Below are 7,265 nucleotides of genomic sequence, written 5' to 3'. Positions count from 1 at the left end.
TGTTGAGTTTGAAAGGGACACGGCATGTGGTTAAATTGATACTTAATAATTTCACTTGTATCACAGTCTAATCATTCGTTTACTTGTTCTGCCTTGAATTGCTAGGGACTAGCAATAAGTAAGTTGAGGGTGTGATAAGAGTGTAAAATATAATATTTTCTCCTTTTAATTATTGCATTGGTGTGATTATTTGATACCAAAATGCACTCATTATACTATACTTTGATTCAGATTGCATTTTAGTAGAAAATGTAAGATTTAGAAGAAAATAGCGAAAAGGGATGACAATGGAAGAAAGTGAAAGTTTAAGGACCAAGTTGCAAATAATCTAAAGATGACACGATGATGGAATGATGATTCGAGAAAGTAGGAGTCCATTTGGTGCAATTAGAAGTCAAAAAAAGTTAAATATGACCATAACATATTTACAAATCAAATTTCACCCGCATAAAGATTTTTCAAATTTTTAGCCAGAAATTGAAGTCCACTTTTGACTCAGTAAATGTCAGAATTTGAAAAAAGTTAATTTAGCAAAATTGTAACCTTTGTGTTATCTTTCCAACGCACTTTGAATTGCCTTAATTGGACATCGGGAGAGAAAGTTATGGTCAAAATACTGAAAATAGTTTCACAGAAAATTCTAACCAAAAATTTAGTTTCCTTATTCGGTTCAACCACTTTTGGAAACAACTTGGCACACGGTTTTAACCCCAAATCAAGAGAGAACGCCCCCCAATCATCTCCGATCTCTTTTCTCTCATCTTGGACACAAGAACTCCATGGAAGGTTAAATATTTTGATGAAGCCACGAAGGATCTTGACCGGATTTGGGGATTTTAACATTTTTTCATTCATGTAACATGCTTTTCATTGTCGAATAATTCTGGGATTTAGATTTCTACGTTATTATACTTTTGAATTTTGTTTAGCTTTTATTAAATTGTTCATGGATTCAATTATGTTTTTTCCATTGAATGATGAAAATATTTGTTGGATTTAAACTTCAATTGATTTATTGATGTGATTTGATTATTGTTTTATGCTTGAGGTATATAATTGTTTCTTGAATCGTATTTCAATAAATCAAAGAGGAATATGTTTTTAGGAAGCCTAAATCCTAGAATTATAAGTGAAATTAAATTGATCTAGGTTTTCTTCATGAATTTGTTTTGAAGTGGTTTAATTCTTATTAGATTTTTTATAGAATTAGTCATGCTCTTTCTATAGTTTGATCGAATATTTATTGAATTCCAATTTAAAATAATCTCATTGGTGCGATTCATTACTGCCTTATGCTTGATGTATATGATCGCTTTTGAATCTGATTTCAATAGATTAAGTGGGAATGTATTATAGGAACCTAGATTTTTTAGTAAGATACATGAATGATTGGTGTTGATTGATCCAATCTAGGAGAGTGAATTCCGGTGCTTCACTAATCTCGCATATTCATAATTGAATCTCATTCCAATTGACAAATTATTTTCACATAATTCACGAAATTCTAGTTCGGTAAATCCTTTAAACAATTCGTCCACTTCCCTGTGGAATCGACACTCTATAGTTATGCTATAACTACCGCGTTATTCTTTGGGCGTAATCAAGTCGTCTAAACTAATTTAGACAAATGGATCGAAAAATTAAATAATCAATTAATCAAATTATTCAATTATTTAATTAGCGGTTGTATTTAATTAAAATCAAATTTTAATACCAAATTAGAGTTCAACTCCAATTCCACAATTATAGGGCAATACTATTTAATTGAAATTACATTTCAATTAAATATCAAATTAGAGTCCAACTCTAATTACAATACTTACGGCGGTTGAATTTAATTAAAATCAAAATTTAATTAAATAGCAAAATTAGAGTCCAACTATAATCCTAAGATTTTAGGGCAAATTTATTTAATTAAAATTAAATTTTAATTAAACACATATTAGAGTCCAACTCTAATTTTAAGAAAAAGTTAGGGTGAGACAATTTAGTTAAAATCAAATTTTAATAAAATATCAAATTAGAATCCTATTCTAAATTCAAGAAATGCTAGGGTGAATTATTTAATTTAAATCAAAATTTAATTAAATATTAAATTAGAGGCCAACTCTAATTCCAAGGTAATTTTTGGGTAAGACAATTTAATTAAAATCAAATTTCAATTAAACATCAAATTAGAATCCAATTCTAATTTCAAGAATATATTTGAGTGAGTAATTAATTAAAATCGAATTTTAGCTAAGTATTAAATCGAAGTCCAACTCTAATTTAAATTGAATTAATATTCTAATATAGGATAGCACTCCTAAATAAAATAAAAAATTTTAATTGGGGTCAAAGTTTAATATTTAAGTTAAAATCCAATTTTAACGAAAATATAAAATGTCGTCAACTTTAAATTAGATTTTAAACGGGTCAAATTTGAAATTTTAGGTCAAACTTATTTGAAAATAAAATTTAAAACCTTTCATATTCTATATCAAAACACCTTTTGGAAACTTGCAATTTGACCCATTTCAAAATTACACGCAAGGTCGCACTATTTTAAAATTCGCATACAGGCCCTTCATTTAAAATTTTTAAACTGAACCCTTTTCAAATAATTGCATGCAGGAGGCCTGCAATTAAACTAATTGCAACAAAGCTCCCGCCTCCAATCCTCTCACACTCGGTTTAAGAAACCTAGAATAATTCACCCTTTTCTCTTTTCTTCATTGTCAACTCTTCCTACTAATTTGGCGGCGTCGACAATGGCGCCACCCCCAATTACCTGGCAAGACATGTCGACTAAAGGCGGTGGGCTCTTGCCAGTGTGCTGCTGTAGCAGCGGCAGTGATGTCGTGCAACATGCCGCTGCTGATGCCAGCCCACGCAGGTGGGTGCGAGCGGTGCACCGCCGACGCCATGCCTACTACCTTGTGCAGATCCAAAAATCCTTTTTTTATTTTTTATTTTTTTCGATTTTCAAAATCAAATTTTGAATATCAAAAATATAATTTTTCTTAATTGCTAGAAACAAGAAAATAATTACAATCAACTTCCCAAACATCAAAGCAATTTCTAACAAAAATAAAGTAGTCTCTGATATCATTGTAGGGAGTCTACTTAAACATTAGCGAAAATTAAAACAGATTTCAATTCTCACCAAGAATCCCTCTTTGTTTAAATAAAAATTGTACATTTTACAAGATTTGCAAACTCCTTTGTCATTCTTTCTTTTCAACGATCTTGATTCACCATCCACGGTTATCCAGTTGTCCAGCCACCAACTACGATCTACACAAAAAACAAAATTGTAGGATTATGGTTTTCTTCTCATGCTAGCAATAATAATAAATCTCCACCAAATTGTAAACCCTAATAACTTATTTATGCCCCCGTTTGGCCCCCATTTTCTGAAAATGAAAATGGGGGGAATAGTAATTTTTTGAAAAATGAGTGGTTGAAAAAGAAGAAATTTTTTTTGATTTACGTGTGATATTATTTTATGGAAGATTGTGTGGTTGAAAATAAGAGAGAAAAATAGAATGTAATGTAATTGAATTTAATGGGGGCCAAACGGGGGCTATATAAACCCAAACAGGTTTGGCTTGACCTAGTCCATGAATTGATTAATCCAATTAATTAATTCGGGCCTATAAATAAACAACCCAGTTAATTAATTTATCCAACACTTGTTAAATTAATTAATTGATAAATCACAATCTTTCAGTTCTTCTTTTTGTGTGCAACCCATCAGGTTCCTGATCATGATGCCTAATGACGTGAAATATTATTTTGATCTAATCAAAATTGATAAGTTAAAACACCTTTTTTATTTATCACCAATTCACACTGGCTGTTCCAGATTGACATTTAGCAATGTGTCAGGGCAATGCATGTGACGAGAAATGTCACGTGGTATGACAAAATCAAACTCGTTCGTTTACCGTGAAACTATAATTCCTTCGTTAATATGATCCGATCAATTACGAGATATGAAAGTGTGTCAATCTCGATTCGATCATATCTTTTACTCCTCAATCTCGATTCGATCATATCTTTTACTCCTCAATCTCGATTCGATCATATCTTTTACTCCACTATTAGGTCAATATAAGTCGAAAACTCATTTTCCTCTTTTAAGTACACATTGGCCAAGAATTCCGTCATCTACTTAATTGAATGAAATGCAGATCATAATCTCTTACTATCTAAGAGTGACGAATCATTTATTGGTCATTCACAACCTTCATACGATTCTTGACATACCTGAACGATGCCGTATTAGGAGCCCTTAGCAGAGCAACATCCAACACCGTCAAAGTATAACTGTCCTCATATAAGGTATTATGATGACCTCAAGTCAAGTGACCATTCCCACTAACACTCAAATAATTATTCATGTGAAATCTCTAGACGGGTCTTCAATGTATAACAAAACATCAACATGTTCATTCAAGTGTCACCACACTTTAGCTTGTGAAATCAACTACTAACTTCACAAATAAGAATGCCACCCGTGATGGTCTATCCATAATAACGATATTCGTATCTCTTTATTACTTACGACCATGAACGATTTAAGATTTAATCATATGTAATTTGTATCTCACAATTACAACTCCTTGTGATTAACAAATTACGAAGATTTGAATTTATGAACTCTATTATTTAATTTAATTATCTATTAATTAATTAATAGATCTACTATTAAATTGTATTAATTATATATTAAAAATATTTATGTCCAAGTTTGATTGGACTTAGGGCATAACACTTACAACAACAAGAACGTTATTTTTTTTTTCTTTGATTTGATCTTAGATTTGATCTTATATAATAAATGAGAAGCATCTACAAATATTTAATTTCATCTTCTTCCTATAATGCAGAGCAATGTACCCAAATTGAAGTAGAGTCACAAAACATGTCCGACAACATGGTCGGCAAGAAGTAGGCAATTTCAAATGGCAATTTGAAAACTGATATGGGACTAATTTGGTGTTAGAAGAGTGGGAATTTGTGTTGTTGAAAATGTGGGAATTTTTGTGGTTTCAGTTTGTGAAATCACAGTGAGAAGCAGGCAGTTTATGTAATCTGAAATGTTTTGTTTAAAATGATGGTTGGACTATTTAAAATGTGGGAATTTCTGTTGTTTATGGCAATTGATATTCACCTTGAGAAGCAGGCAGCGTAAAACGAATTTAGTTGTGTCATAATGGTTGAAGAGTTACATTCACTTCCATAGATTTGAAAATTGAAAATGTCCAGCTATATAATGCCATTTGATTGCTAAAATTCCGAAGGAACCGCTATTGCACTAAAGAAATCATTCTTTATCTCTTCGACTACTTCAAAGAAATGGTTGATACCGCCAAAAGAAACTACGTTCAATGGCTTCAATATCACCACGTAACCCAGGAAAGTGAAAGGGTCCCTGCTCGGATGACTCGAATGGGATCCCTTTAACCACTTGGTCTCTCTTACATCCTCCTCGATGTATTTTTTTTAGACTGTACCATCTCACTAAGCCTGAGATGAGAAGAATAGGATGTAGATTATACGATAGTTTATGCAAGGCAACCATATATTTTGACATAAATCTAGATGATAGACCAAACTAAATATAACAAACTTGTCAGGGATCTCTACAAAAATATAAAAGCAAATGCTGTCCACAAAAACGTAAAGAGAAAATTAAGTGCTAGTCCAATCAAATCTCTTTTTCTTCTTTGTTTAATGCCATTGTTTATCCACAAGAAACCCTCAATTATTTTTTGAAAAAGGACGGTAAAAAGCTCAGAAAATTACAAAATTTATAGCGACCCAAGGCAAAATCAATATGCTATCACAAAATAATAATAATAATAATAATAATAATAATAATAATTAATTCCAAATAATCAAACACTAAACCATTTCACATTAATCGATAATTGAATCATCGATGAGATATACGCAAAGGATTCAGCCCACACACACGCAGATAAGTAGTGAAATCTACCCATTTTATGTCCAGCAAAAAGCAAGGTATAGAACTTTGAAAATTCCGAACCAAACAAAAAAAATGAAGAAATCCACCAAAACAGAAATGAAAACCATTTCAAAACAACGCATAGTCAAGTTAAAGATGCCATCGTACATTTGTCTCAGTCAACCTGCTCATCGTCGCTGACTGGCCGTCGATCATCAGAGGATTTTAATTAGACAGAGTATTGTGTGACGGTTTCTTGTGCAAACAGAAGGTTTTGAGGAATCAGATGAGATAGGGGCTTTTTGGGGATTCTATCAAAATTTTTAACCCATTCTTTAATGGCCACGAGAAATTGAAATTCAAACAATGCCAACTCAGCATTATGGACAAGCTGATATACAAAGTAATGTACAACCAACATTATCCTAACTAGAGCTAACCTATCTTCAGTCTTATCTTTATTGTAAACTGAGGTACTATTCCCATCATCAAATTTCTTCTCCTTTGATTTATTTTTCTTTCTATAACAACCTTTAATAAAATGTCCTAGTTTCCCACGGTAGAAATATTTCTTACCAACAGTCTTATTTTTAAACTTACTCTTGTCATTCCATTTGTTTTTATTTTCATTAAAGGTCTTAGAGTGATAATTAGGTTTACTAGAACCCTTTCCTTTTACTAGCAGAGTTGTGATTTTCCTTAGCTTCAGATTTACTTTCTAGAGCTTTATTCGTTAAGGCATCTATAATTGCAACAGTAGTAAGTTCTGCCCTCCCATACTCTAAAGCAATCTTGATGTCTCTATATCTGTCACTAATGAAGTTCAATAGGACCATAGCCAATTGATTTTTTGAAAATTTTTCATCACAGTTGGCCAAGTTTTGGGTAAATTTTGTAAACTTATTCAAGTTGTTATCCAAATCAATTGAGGGATCCATTTTAAAAGAAAAAAGTTGTTTTAACAAATAACATTTGTTTAGAATTGTCTTGGTCACATATTGAGAAATAGAATTTATTTTAATTTACAGTTAATCATCCAAACTGATAAGATTTGCATTTATTGGAATGTTGGAATGTAGTGGAATGATTATAGTACTCTTTATAATTTTAAAATTGTGAAAGAGATATAGTACTTTTTCATAATCTTAAAATTTTCATAGGAATAGATTTAGAGATAGATAGATATATAAGAATCATGGATGAAAATAGCGGCGTCCAATGTCTTACCCTTCTTGGGGTCCAAAAATTGCTAAAAAATTATGTCTTGATTGATAAAATATTGATCGTGACTCAACTTGCAGTAATTTTG

The 7,265-nt window shown here is 31.5% G+C and overlaps 1 long non-coding RNA gene across 1 annotated transcript; it reads right to left on the bottom strand.

Moving 5' to 3' along the window:
* Positions 1–3,018: 3,018 nt before the first annotated feature.
* Positions 3,019–6,379, bottom strand: LOC111365365. The gene is made up of 2 exons (XR_002697424.1): positions 6,125–6,379; positions 3,019–3,276 (listed from the first exon to the last, which is right to left on the bottom strand). It is a non-coding gene; the product is annotated as an uncharacterized LOC111365365 (long non-coding RNA).
* Positions 6,380–7,265: the final 886 nt, after the last annotated feature.

This window comes from Olea europaea, chromosome 17 (assembly GCF_002742605.1).
Source record: "Olea europaea var. sylvestris chromosome 17, O_europaea_v1, whole genome shotgun sequence".
In the NCBI taxonomy this organism is placed as follows: domain Eukaryota; kingdom Viridiplantae; phylum Streptophyta; class Magnoliopsida; order Lamiales; family Oleaceae; genus Olea; species Olea europaea.
This window is presented reverse-complemented; position numbering and strand designations above follow the sequence as displayed.